Source organism: Manacus candei, unplaced genomic scaffold (assembly GCF_025592945.1).
Source record: "Manacus candei isolate 608988 ecotype Guabito, Panama unplaced genomic scaffold, ASM2559294v1 h1tg000009l, whole genome shotgun sequence".
NCBI classification, from domain to species: domain Eukaryota; kingdom Metazoa; phylum Chordata; class Aves; order Passeriformes; family Pipridae; genus Manacus; species Manacus candei.
Window position 1 is genome coordinate 1,318,798 of NW_026138057.1, and position 14,219 is coordinate 1,333,016.

Below are 14,219 nucleotides of genomic sequence, written 5' to 3' on the forward strand. Positions count from 1 at the left end.
TCTCTGAGCACAGTTTTTATTCTTGCAGTGCCAGGACCTGAGGTGACTTCTCAAGTTCTCAGTCCCACATGCAGTTCTCACACGCAGCACAAGTGGTTCACATACATGCACTTTAAATAGCCTTGAGCACATACACTGGAAGACATGGCAGAGCTGAAGCTTTCCCAAGCAACTGGTGAAGTCTTACTATACATATTTTCCTGAAAACTCATTTCTGGCACCAGTGAAGGGCTTTGGATTAAACCACAGGGAATCTGGGTTGAAGTTTATGACTTGCTCTCAATAGATTGTTTTATCCCAGCACGTCACCTCTCCTGTTGTACCACAGTATCAGAACTCTGGGAACAGAGTCACCTGCCACACTTGGTGGGTCATTTCCTTTGTAACCTTGAAATGATTAAAATTAATAGACATGCAAGAGCAGTAATCAAATTAAAGAAAGGTGTGAGATGAATAAAAGAATCTTCTCTATTACAAAAGGAGGGGGGGGAAATGCCAAAATAAGCAAGGTATTATGTATTGTGGTGTGCTTGTTACTGAGGTGAGATAAGGTACTTAATTAGCTATCAAAAGGAAAACTAGAGCATTAAAATGGAGAAGAAGGTGATAGCAAAGGAAAGAGAAAGGTGGGGGGAGAAAGGATGAAGGAAAGTGCTGTTGCTGTGCAGGATATAGGGGATATTTATGTGTTATGTTGGGAGTTCTCAGGTGCATTCAAGCTTTGTTCTTTGGAGGTTAAACCTTGCCACCACTGAGGCCTGTAGTAAATGGGTAATTTAAGGTTTAATTTAAGGTAGAGTATCATCCAAAACCCATTATATTTTATTAAAAAAGAGTAGCATGGCAGCTTGTGAGACAGTCACAAATTCTAGAATATACCTGGCTCTCCCCATGATTGGAAATTGTAGCTACCCATCAAAAGTCATAATTCCTTCATTTATCTCGTGCAATAAATAAGAGATGCGCCAAAATTCAGTGGTTGTACTTTTTGAGTCAGAAAAACGGGTAAGGCATCTAATTCATCCACCCAGATTAAAAGGATCTTTCTAAAAATAGGACCATGTTTATTCTGTGCAAAAAATGGTGGGGAGCACTGAAATAGAAGGCATTTTTTCAGCATTTGCATCTGAAATGGTGTAAAACACGTTGTCTTACAGGAGCAGAAAAATGTGTGGCCCACTCACTAGTGGATCAGTGGGAAAGAACAGCAATATGTGGAAGAAACAGTATCCCGGCATCTGAAGTCTGCAATTTGTTTGAGATGTGTAGGATCTGAAATAAATAAAATCTTGCCCTGAAAACATTGTCTGAAATGTTTAGGACCCACTGCTGAGAGACACAAGGGAGGGGTCGGGGGTTCCCTGACATCTGGTGTGGCAAAGAGATTGTACCAAGAGAGGGCAAAGGGAGCCCTCACAAAGGACTTATTTAAAAGTCCTCCCTTCCCTAAATAGAAAGAGGTAAAGGGGGAAAAAAAGGATAATCATTACCATATGAAGGATAACGAAATGATTTCCAGAATACCTGAATTGCTGTGTAACCTCATTAAGCCACAGCTATTATTTCTTGCCTTCTTCCTTGCTAAGGGTGGTCACAGCAACTCTTGGCTTGGCATCCTTAAAAAGGAATAGCTAAATTAAATCTCAGTCTGCTTTTAAATAATCAGTTGTCTCCATACAACACTTACATCATTCAGATGCAACTGAGGAAGGCTTTTTTTTTTTTTTTAAAAGTAAGTATTTGTACCAAGAAATCTGCCAGGAGATGAGTAGGATGTGAAATTCAGCAGCCATCTCAATTTTTGGAATGTGCACACGCACATTCCCCTGCCATAATTAGTGACTATGCTTTCTCAGTCAGAAATGAGTCAGTCTGAAACATTTAGTGAGGGTAGGATTCTTTTGAGTTATTTTTTCAGCTGCTCAACAAACCAGTGCTGTTGGCTTGTCAGAAATACTTTTGTTTAAATTATGGACTGGCCTGCCATTGTCCTTGGGTGTTTTAAGCATCCAACACTATTCAGCATTTCGGTTTTGGTACTGAAAGGTGCAGAGGCCATAGCAACTGCTTCTGTCATCAAGAGACATTAAATAAACGAGCCTTATTGTTGTGTTGTCCCTTCCATAACCACGGTAGGTTTGAAACACTTGATGTTGTGAGTCTGTCTGGCCCACACCATCCTCAGCAATGAAAAGCTGAAAAGGCAGGAAAGCTCTAGCTCAGATGGCCTCCAGTTCCTTGGCTTCTACTTATTTTTCTCAGCTAGTGTTTGGTGCAATGTAGTAGGAATAGTGCTGGAATGTTCCAGCACTGCATGCTCGACAGCTCTTTTCATAGGTTGTTCAAAGAGGAATAAAAACACTCCGGACAGAAGGTTTTAACAGGGAAAACTGATAGGAAGGCTGGGTTCCCTGCCATGTTACCTCATCACAACAGGCAGTTTTGCTGTCAGATTCTCTTGCATAAACATTTCTGCTGACATTAGCCCATTACTAGAGTGTCAACAAATGGTAATGCTACAGGTAAGCCTGTTCTCTGGTTGTGGCATCTATGTATTATTCTTCAAATAAAATTCTGGCTCCATCTGCACTGATGGAAATTGTACTAGTATTTTCAGATGTGGCCGAGATTTCAGCGTCTCTGTAACAAAGATGCAGCTAAAAAAACCCCCAAACAGCTGAAATAGTTGGGCCAGGAGATTTCTACACACCTTACCACATGATGACAATCTGTTAATTTTAGGGTGTCATGCTGCTCGAAGCAAGCTGCTAGTGCACTGCAATCAGGAAGGATTCCCTGTTTCCCCCTTTCACATAGGATTGCCTCTGTGTCAGTGACAGCTTTTCAGCTTCCCCAGAAGCAGCAGAGGAGACAGTGTGGAAGGAAAGTCTCATATTTTGAGGGAACAACAAGATCCCATGTGTTTTATGGCAAGCAATAAGCGTCTCAGTGCTTTTCCTTTGTGTTTTTGTTGCTGTGCATTTATGTGGAAATAACAAATGATTCTGTGGCTGCAACTGGCCTATCACAATGACTCATGTTTTTATTAGAAGATGCCACAATATACCAAGTCACCACATACCAACAAGCCATTAAACTTTTTCATCAGCTGGGATTGGTAAAAGGTTGATGAACTGGTTAATGGAGGTCACTGCTGTGGTTAGAAATGAGGAAGGTGATATGGGGAGAGGAAATCAAAGCAGGAAAAGACCCTGCTTCATACTTTTGCTTAAATTCAAAGTACATGCTGAACATGTGGAGGGAACTGAATATAGGAAGGAATTATGAAGTCTTTATTAATGACTTTATCTTCAAAAGGAGGAAGGTGAATAAGCAGAGGGGTAAGGGCTCATGAACTGGAGAAAACAGAGAAACTGAGGCACCAGATGGGCTCAAAGCCAGACCATGCAGAGGAACTGTTAGTATTTAGATGTGTAGAAGAAGCCTTTAAATGTAAGTTCTAGTCTGTCCAAAAGTCTCCCCTGCCTAGGAGAGGGGAGCCAATTTTATTAGCAGTTAATACGGGAACCGAAATGGGGCAATTGAGAGGTTGATTCTGCAGCGAAGGAAAAAGCAGGATTTTCTTTGCTTTTGCAAACCTGGGAGAAGTTAACTGCAAAAAAAATCCTCTGGAGTGTTTGCTTCACTTTCAGTGCTGGACGAACTCTGCTTCCCAGAGTAACCAGACACTTCCCTGTGCACAGAGCAGCCCCCCTCCTGTGCACACACCACTCACCCCTGACTGATGTGCACCTGTCCTTGCAGGGACCAAACTCATTCCTGGGCACAAACACAGCCACAGGAGCAAGGCTTTTCCACAGAGCTTGGGTGTCTGATGAGGATGGAGCAAATGCTGAGCAAGGGAACTTCAGTTTCTGTTGTGCTGAGAACAAACATCATTTCCTATAAGGCTAAATCAGTGAGTTTCTTCATTCTGCAACAAACACCAATTATGTGGTGCACATTTGGCACAGAAATGCACAAAGTTCACAGTCATTCTGAAACTTTAAAATTAAACTTGTAACCTGTAAAAGGGTTGATATTATTTAGCATAAGAAGATGAAGTGATGTCAGATCATTGCCTTTGAAGGGCAAGTTCCTTGTATCCCTTTAAAGCATGCTGGAGGAGCAGCCTGGCCTGGAGGTGTTCTGACAGGGCAGCCCGGAGCAGCAGGTAGGGATTTCTCAGCTGATTATAATGCCTTTGATCAGACCTCAGTGATTTGTCAGTAAAATGTCAAGCACCAAAAAAAAACTGAAGACAGTCCCACCACGACTCTCTTGTCAGAGCTGGCAATGATGGTACAGGCAGTCACAAGATGTTCACATTAACTGTAAGGCAGAGAGGAGACATCTGTCACATAAAGTGCTTCGTGGCTCTAAATTTGGATGGCAAATAGAGCCAGATTTTGGTGGAAATGCAGATGCCATCTCGGACACTGTTCACAGGACTCTCCTTCCAGGGACTTTTCCTTATCCCATCTGTGGGGCTGACTGAATGTTTCTGTTATCTAGATTTTTTTCCTACAGGGGAAATGCTGGACTCAGAGGAGGATTTTCCCTTTCAGCCTGGTCTGAGCTGAAACCTCCCTCTTCTGATTGCCATTTGAGCCAGCTGCACTGTATCTTTTGAGATGTCTTTTGCAAGACAATCAGGACAGTTCACCATGTTTCCTGCTACAGCAACATCTGTTTTGTCACATGTCACAGTGTGGATCCCTATCTGGTCCTGAGGCACCCAGTGACATCTTTGAGGCTGTTAGACAGAGATGGGTCATGATCCACCTCCCCATATGGACAGTGACTACCCTGACCAGTCCTTTCCAAGCCAAACCACTCCATGATCCTACAAAATCAATAGCAAGGACACATCAGCTTCCCAAGATGGGATTAGACCATACATGTGGGAAATATGCTGACACCCATGCTTATATTCTGGACCACTAATTTGGGCAGCTACAGGGATCACATAAAACGGCTTCAGGACTGCAAGAGTCAACCTCCAACCCTGAATATTCTCTTCTTTCAAACAAAGCAAAGTGGGCAATGGACAGAGCTGGCAGAAAATCTAAAACCTTGACAGAAATTATGCTTTCAATTTTGGTTTTTAGATTGATCTCTGTCAGGATTAATTTGTTTCTTTCTTTTATTGCTTTATTGTGCACAATTAAAAATGCCAGTGAAAGAAGTTAGCACATTTTCACTCACCATTTTTGCAAATGAAATGATTCCCTTAATTTCATTTCCTGATTATTAACAAATTTTTCCACTGTAGGACTTTGCATTAAAACCAAATCTCTATGTGGAAAAATTTCAAACTGAAAAACCTTTAAATTATACAAAATTTTCTAAATGGTGTATTAAGTATGTTTGGGGAGTATTTTAAGATACTAAGAACAGGAGTTTTCACTATTTTTTGTTACCATCAAAGGCAAAAAGTTTTCTACTTCTTTCAGTTCTCAATTTTCCATCTTGTTCTGCAAGTTTGAGTTACCAGTTCCCACACTCAAGTTGCATTTCAGATACTTGTGTGTGCGAGTTGTTGTGTGACCATAACATCAGACAGATTATATATTATTAGGGGCTTATTTATATTAGCTGGAGAACTAATCTCAGACTAATTCACAAATAGATTCCTGAGAAGTATCTGGTATTTTGAATACAAGAAGAAAAAGTTCTCTCACATGCTCTGTTTGCACAGTCTTTCCTCCTGATGCACAGAGAACAAAGAACTTCTGAACCTGATGTCTCTTGGAGCAGCTGCTAGCAAAAAAATGAATTGTTACACTTTGGTCGAGTACTTATTAAGGGGTTTAGAATTGGGCCCAAATGTTTAGCAACATTATCAACTGTATCTGTAAACTACCTGTTGTCCTACTGCAGGGAAATGGATTGGTGAGGCACGGAGTATTTTGGAAAACAGGGAATATAAATGTGAAACAGAAACTGCCTTCAGCCCTCCTAAAAGGCCTAGTTAGTGTCTGTTCTCAGGCTGATAACCTGCCTGTGGTATGGGAAAGGAATTCCAGAACATGAATAGTTGTGAGATTTTCTGAAAAAAATGCTGGCACTCATGAGAAACTCCTGTTGTGTTTAAATCATATTCCTTGAGACTGGGTTCGAGGAGAGAAACCTGGGCTGATGTTTTTACTATCTGACCACCTCTGTGTCCCACATGGATTTAAAAGAGAATCCTGCCCTCTCTTTCCCCCACTGGTCATATTTTTCCATCTCCTTCAGGCTGTACGACTGGTCACCCATCCTTTCAGTGAAGAAGAATTAATGAGGATCATTTTGAAATCTATTGGAAGTGTTGGAGAGTACAGGGCAGCTTTTGAAAGACAAGATTTATGCAGCCTTTTGGAGAACACTACTCAAGGTACAAGACAGGAGTGAAGGAAAGATGCCCAGGTAGATTGGGGAAGCCTGTGCTGGGCTCAGCCCTGAGGTGTGATGTTAACCAGCTGGGAAAGGACCTCTCTGTGATTTATGGTGTGCCCCCACCATGGAGCACACACCAATCAGAGGGGGATTAATATTCTTGTCATAAATGGAAAGAAATGGGCAGCCTGCCAGGGAAATTTGTCTGTGAAAGCAGAAGAACAATTCAGTGCACCAGGAGTGACTCAGTAATATGAGACTGATTGAACACATGGAGTCGGTGGAGATTTTTATTAAAGATAAGATCCCTCCAGGGAAAGGTGTTTTCATAAGCCAGGGAGGCCTCATAGTAAAGAAGAATTTGGATGTGAAGAAGACATGACTGACAGAATGGATTTTTAGGAAAGACTTGATTTCCAGCCACTCAGTTTGGGGACTTGTACTTATTTCAGAGCTTTGATTATTATATGATTATTCCTAACAGAAAGTCAAAAAACCATGAACCCTGTTGTTCTAAAGGCACCAGATTTAGCCTTTGTAAGGCTTCTGATGTGTTCAGTCATTTAGAAGGCAGAAGATATCCAAAATAAAAAAAAAAAGGAATATATGACATCATGGTAGGTATGAATGGATTGACGGTCTCAGACCAATTACTGGACACATTAAACCAAAACAAAACAAAAGTAGGGACAACTAGTACCTTCCTTATTAAATTAAATTTCAATCTCCGATGGTAAGGAGAAAAAAAGGACCTGCATAAAAAAACCCCATTCAGATTACTGTAAGAAAATTTAAGTCCTTTTTTGTGGAAATAGGCCCAGTGATTTCATTGGAATGATATACAGAGACCTACAGTGTGGAACTGTAGGAAAATATTACGTGAGAGAGAACCAGAAAACAAACAACTAAATATAACAAGTTATGTGTTGCAGACAATAATTACCTCTCTGCAGCCCCCAGAGTGTGAGCTCAGGACATCTGGCGAACAGCAACAGAGGCGTGCTTGTAGCCTCCCTTTTCCTACATATTTACACATATCTCAGTCTTTAATCTTTGCTTGGCTGTAGCATAATGGATATTTTTCATGGACAAAGCAGGCTTAATAGCTCAGAAATGCCTGTTTCTCAACAGGGCTTCAGAACAAACAGTAAGACGATTTTTGAGAAAGCAGCATCACTTCTGAAAGGAGGGTACAGAGGATGTGAAATGTGTATGGAATGATTCTCAGCTGGTGAAATGCCATGTGCACGTTAAAATTAGTTCCATACAGAAGGGTAAATCCTGAATTCCTTTCTTGATGTTCTGCAGAGATTTGCCTCTTGCTGAGCTAGGTAGGAATACAGCCCAAGCAGAGACTTTGGCATTTGTCTCTTTCCTCCTTTCAGCTGTTATTTTTCTGGTAGATTGAGAAGTTTCTGTAGCAGTAAAACAGAATAAATAGCATTGTCTTACAAGAGCTTTCTATCTACACCTTAGTATTTGGCTTTGGCAAACAGAGTGGGATTCCTAGATCATACACCACAGCACGCAGAGACAGCACTGATGGTGACACTGATCACTTCTCCCAGCACACAGAGACAGCACTAGCAGTAATACTGATCACTTCTCCAGCTCTGGAAAAAAAAAATCCAGGTAAAACTGCCCATAAAACACCGCCCTTTGGGTATAAAAAGGAAACAACCAGCAAACCTTTGCCACGAAGGGAGCCAGAAAGTTACTCAACTAGAGAATGAGTTGTAATAATCAGACATAATCCATAAAAGTCCATGGTGAAGGTGTCAACTATTATGATGAGGGCTGTTGGAAAGAAAACTAAAAGACAGAAAAGGTTGTCCTGGCTTTCATGATGAAAATGCCAATTTAAGAAATGGACAAGGAAACCCTGAGCCTGGTAAGGGCAGAAGGTTCAGTGTAAGTCTTTTGAACTCTTTGAACTTCCAAGTCTTGCAAAGAGACCACCAATTATGCAATTAAAATTCACCTCCCCCCACAGGAGAAACTCTGGAATAGCTAAAAACTTCAGAACTGGCCCCACAGAGACTGAGTCGGGCACTGGGTCAGTTTGACCCAGATGGAACTGAGTAAGCCAGGTGCATTCCTGACAAACTACACTACAGGCACTGTATCATCCCATGGCAATACACAGTGCATCTGGAGCCACAGCTTCCTCTAGTGGAACCAATTAGTTGATCCACCAGATCGGTGATGATTTATTTATAACAAACCATAAGAAAAAACAGATATAAAATATTTACACGTAAGCACCAGATTCTAAAATTAGATGCGTGCGAAGCCCAAGCTCAAAGGATGCTCCCTGTGGAACAGGAAAGGGATCTGAATCAATAACTTGGGATTTTTATTTGCATTTAGAGATCACAGATATTTTTAAATGGACAGGTTGAGTTGGGTGCTTTGGCCTGAAGTGATGTATCTATGTGATACCCTGATCTTCCCCCCTCCCCTGTGGAACACAGCACAATCACCATCGAGATCATTAGCAGTGCCCTAAATTAAAGCAGAGATTCTCCTGTCATCTTAAATTATGTGCTGCCCTAGTATTTCCAGAGGAGAAGGAACATCTAATGTATTCCACAAATCAACAAGAATAGCATTTCTGTCTTTTGATTCCCTCAAAACCTTTTACAGTCTTTGGTTTTCCTTTGCATCTTGTGGTAAGAACAAGAATACTTTTCTACCTTCAAACCCATGGACATGATTTCCAAAGAAGGTATCTAGCACTTCCTAAGTTTTTATAAAAGAAGCAAGACCTTTGTGGTTGATAAAAGGCAGAGAAATTGTTTCTCAAAGATGCAGCAGTATTAAAGATAACTTCTTCAATTAATGAAACCAACAACATCTAACACTGATTGTTTCAGTGTTTTCTAAAAAAATGAGACTTCTGTTTCTTTTTGTGTGTGTGTTCATTTCCCTTTACAATCACTTTTGAACCCATTTTTGTCCAATTTGACAGAAACCTAATTTTTCTGGAGTTATGAGTTCCCTAAAATTTTCAGAAAAATAGTTTACCAGAAGCAGTTTTGTAAAGGAAAACAAAAGAGGCACAATAAGGGAGAAGGAAAAAGACTAAGGATGCTGACAGGAAAGCATGAGAGAACATGCAAAGGAGGACTTGATTTCTCATAGATCCTGCCCAGGGCCTGGTGTAAGGAGAGGGTAGTAGAAAACTAGGTTTGCTGAGGACAGGAAGCCTTGGAGAGTCAGATGCATTCATTAACAGTTGGACTCAATTATCTTAGAGGTCTTTTCCAACCTTAATGATTCTATGATTCTATGTTTCTGATGCTCACAGAACAAGCAATATTTGATTTTATATTATAAATAAAATTCTGGGAGTATTTTGATTGAAATACTCGTCTTTTGAGGACATACCAGCATTGCTAGCTTGGATTAGTGTCACCTGATGCAGATACAAATGTCTGACATAAGAAACCTGTCCAGACTCCTCATTTTCCTATTTTGGATCCACACTGGAGACAAAGCTATTAGGTTAATTCAAAGGAAATTTAAGATATTAAATAGATTACATTGCCTTGAATTCATATGATGGTTGTCAGCTTGTCAAGAAATGAAACTATGGACTATGGGATGAATGAGAGCCTCCCCCAGTGCAAAGCATGGTTCTTCCTTGGGAAAGCACAAGAATCACATTCTACAGACTCCACTAACCCCAAACATCAGCTAAACACAGGCTTCCTCCTTGTTTACTTTTGGCTACAGATATACTCATTGTCTCAATATCCTCCTACATAGAAAAGCTATGGTACAGCACTTGAAAATACTCAAGTATCCTTAGGTCACTGGAACCTGTCCTGGCAGAGTAGTGGTGAAGGCACAGTGTCTCAGGTCTTTGTATCACTAGCAAATTATGCTTTGTGGAGGTAGATTTGAATTGCAGCTTTATGTATATTTTTCTCCTTAGAGAAATCACTTCCCATGTAATAGAATCTACATACAGCATTAATGTATTTTGTGTTAATTTGGTCTATTGAAAAGTCAACCTTTGTGCTAAAGGTGGATAATTCTCCCTCTTTCATAATAAAAACCTGAGGCATATTAAAATTGAGTGACAAATTTAGGCTGTAATGTCAGTCCCAGACCCAATACCATAGTCCAAGAGCCCACACCACCAGTTCAGATGTTAGCCTGCTGTTGTACTAAGAACAACGATTTTCCAGATATCTGTTATGAGTTGTGTTGGGTTGTTTCTCCCCACCAGGAATACTTTCCTGACCAAATGACATATCTGATATTACATTTGGTGCCTCTTTAAGTGTTCTCCTAGCAAATGAATGCCTGCAATAGATTTCAGCCCTCTTCAAATCACTGCAACTTGTGATCTGAAACAACAGAAATTCCTCCCCCAACTTCTCTTAATACATTTCAAAATAATGCTAAGAGACAAGTCAACAGGAAAGAAATGACCACTGCAGCTTCGTAAAATCAGCCTCCAATTTTCTAATTCCAGCAATAAAAAGGCACCACAGCACAGTCCTCAATTTCTGTGTTTCTCACAAGGTTTCTCACACAGTGAAAAGAGACCTGACTGTCACTAAGACCAAACCACCTCTTGTGTAAAAACCTTTTCTAAGCTGTTAAACAATCCAGTGATGGACATCCTGGAATAACAAAGTAATGACAGATTAATGATATAAAAAAGATCATTAATCATCGTATTAATGAAAGATAGGATAATGTGCTGCAGCCACAAATCCTTGGCTAAATTTCGTTGTGGGTAATTGCATCCCACTCACCAAGTGCTGCAAGGCTGTCCTGGGTACTGAGAGAATTGTCACTGTGTCACAGCCCCAGAGGTAGGTGCATTTCTGCCTGTGTAACATGACAGATGGCTTCAAGTCCTCTGGGACACTTTGCATGTAACTCATGGAGCAGTACTGGAATTCAAAGGAACAGATGTTCCTGTAATATCTGGGAAGAATATAAGCATCTCCATTTACTTCTAAGATAAATGTATTCAAGGCTGTTAAATTTCTCCAGAGATATTTAAAAAAAAATAAATTAATATCATTGCTTCCATGATTTAAAAGGCATTTGCCATTGGGTGGATTTTTACTGTTTGGTTTGTGGTTTTATTTAATCTATCTGCTAATATTAAAAACAAACTAGATTTTAGACAGGAAGGGGAGGATGGAAGAAATAAATAAATCTTCCTGTAACATAACAGGAAAATTTCCAGCTGTGGAGTAGTCCTATGTAGTAACTGCAAATCATCTAATGGTTTGGGTTGTTTTCACAGTGAAATCCACAATATCAATAGAACATAAAAATTAACTGCAATTCTAGTGCTTTAGTAGCTTTTACCACTAGAGGGCTGAAGGAACAGCTTCAACAGGAGCTGGATTATCTAAAAATTAGTCATTGACATCAGAGTCAATAATAAGAATTTACATGCTTAGAAAGAAGATATTCCTTAATACAAAAAAAAAAAGTGCGGTTTTCAAGTAATTTTATGCTGTTTTGTTTGGTTTGGTTTTGTTTTTTAAATGACTCTCATTACCCTCTCAAAAAGCAATAGCAACTTGCAAATACTGGAGTCTGTAGCAAGTCTTCAGAGTATTCCATCATACATGTTAGTGGAGAGATCCCTGGGCAAATTACCTCCAGTTCAGCTTAAAACTAGAAATCACCCTGAAAAATGAATGTGCAACTTCCATACTCATCCACATTTCATTCCTTGTGCTTATCAGGCTGTTGGCAGAGCAATGTAATAACATTCAAGCAACTGGATAAGGGCATCTGGAAGAGTAGCCCAAATTACAAGCTCTAAGCTGCCACGTATCCCACTTAGCTGAAGTAGTGGAAAAGCTACACAACTCTGCTTGACAGAATCCACAGCCACAGTTTATATTGAATCTGTGGCCAACTTCCCTGCTAGGATTTTCCATTTGTCCCCGTGATCTCAGCCCAAAGTTCCAAATTTCTGTTTCCAAAAAGGCACGAACTGGTTGAGAGGGGTCATCTGAATGTGTATGTCCTGCCCTGAGAGATGCATTCTTCAGCAGGTTTCAGTTGGAGTATGTTCTCCTGGGGACACAAAAGAAGAAGGATGAACAGTTTTTGGGTTGTTGTAGAGATACAGAGCCAAGATTCTGATCCAACAGTTCAACTTCTGCCATGTTTGCTTTATAACATGTAAATTACTGATCTGGGCCACGGTTCAGGAAATTAAAATACCACTCAAGATGTGTCACAGGTCATGAGGAAACAGCAAGACATTGTGTGAACTTCTGGTGTTGCAGCACATTACAGCTATTCCCTTCAACACCAGTGGGGAATGACACTTCTCAAGTGGACACAGCAACCACACTGGGCACACAGCCTGTCTGGAGATACGTGCACAGAAAAAAGCAAGGCCAGTTCACAAAACACATGTTTGGACACTGCTGGACAGACCTCCAGAAGGCAAAATAATCTATAAAATATTGTCAACCCAGCCTCATGTGGTTTTAACTGGGACTGAAGAATCTTTACAGGTTGGTGTGCAGAATTTGGCGTAGACAGATCTTTGAGGTGTCTACACATGGACACTACACCTAAATCTTCAAATTGATGGATTGTGTGATTTTTCAGGAGACTTTTGAGTTGTTGCTGTGAATCATCATGACTCTGGAGAATAAATCAAAAGCCAACCTAAGCTTTTCAAGAAGTGACCCTTGCAAACTCTCAGGGAGAATGGGGAAGCTCCTGGTTTAAAACAATCTGTTTGTCACATATTTCTGCCTCTTAAGTCAAGGTATGGCATAAGGGTTTATTTCAATAATTTTTATTATTGAATAGTTTTTTCAATAGTTTACTAAAAAAAAAAGAGTTTACAAAGCCATTGCTTCTTCCAGACAACCTTCTTCCTGGTGGCTTGGCAAGGACGATCATTATTTTGGCATTGCTGTGGGATTTTGAACTTTCATAGTCCCAAAAAAGGTAAAAGATTGCTTTGTTCTTAAGGTTACATCAAATTACTTTGGATTTAATGGACAGCTACCATAAATAGGAGTGAGAATCAGATCACAATTTTTGTGGCATATTTATGCTATCCTCAGCCCCAAAAGACTGTGTTACAGACATGCATTTCATGGCATAACTAAGATTTTAAGCACGTATTTTTTTTTAATGAAGATGACTAAGAGCATTAAGAGCAGTATTTTGTCACCTTTGAGTAGACAGGGATAACAAAATGTCTTGGATTTTATAAGTGTGATTATATGAGTTTAAAATAACATACAATTATTTTTCAAAATGGATCACAAAATTCCTATTCATTTGTAAGTTCTGAATGCATGACACTTGGGAAGGAGAAAATCCATTTTGCAGTCTATCAGCAGCAAAGATAAGATCAAAAAAGGAATCTAAATAATTAGTTTTTTTAAACCTCTGGTATGTATCATGGTGAAAATTTTAGACTGAGGTGTAGTTTTCTTCAGAAAGACTAAAACTTAGAGAAAAAGAAATCTCTATTGGTGTATCGACTTTGTAGTCCTTTAAAAAAATGATAGTATATTTAGGCACTATTCTGAGGGTAATTGTGGAAGATTTTGAGAATAGGTATTTAACAATAATAAAAAAAAGACCTAAGAACCACATCTGTAATTCTTCATCTCTGGAAGAGATTACTAGTTGAAATATTTCAATTAGAGATTTGTAGGAAGGAGCTATTTATAGAAATAAAAGGGCAGGTAAGGACTCAATCCTTAAGCCTTCACATGAGCAAAAGGAAAAGAAAATCTCATGAGGTGAAGAAAATGATATTTAATTGCAAGATTTCAGGATGAAACAATAAGCTTTCTGCTCTGTGTGGAAAAAAA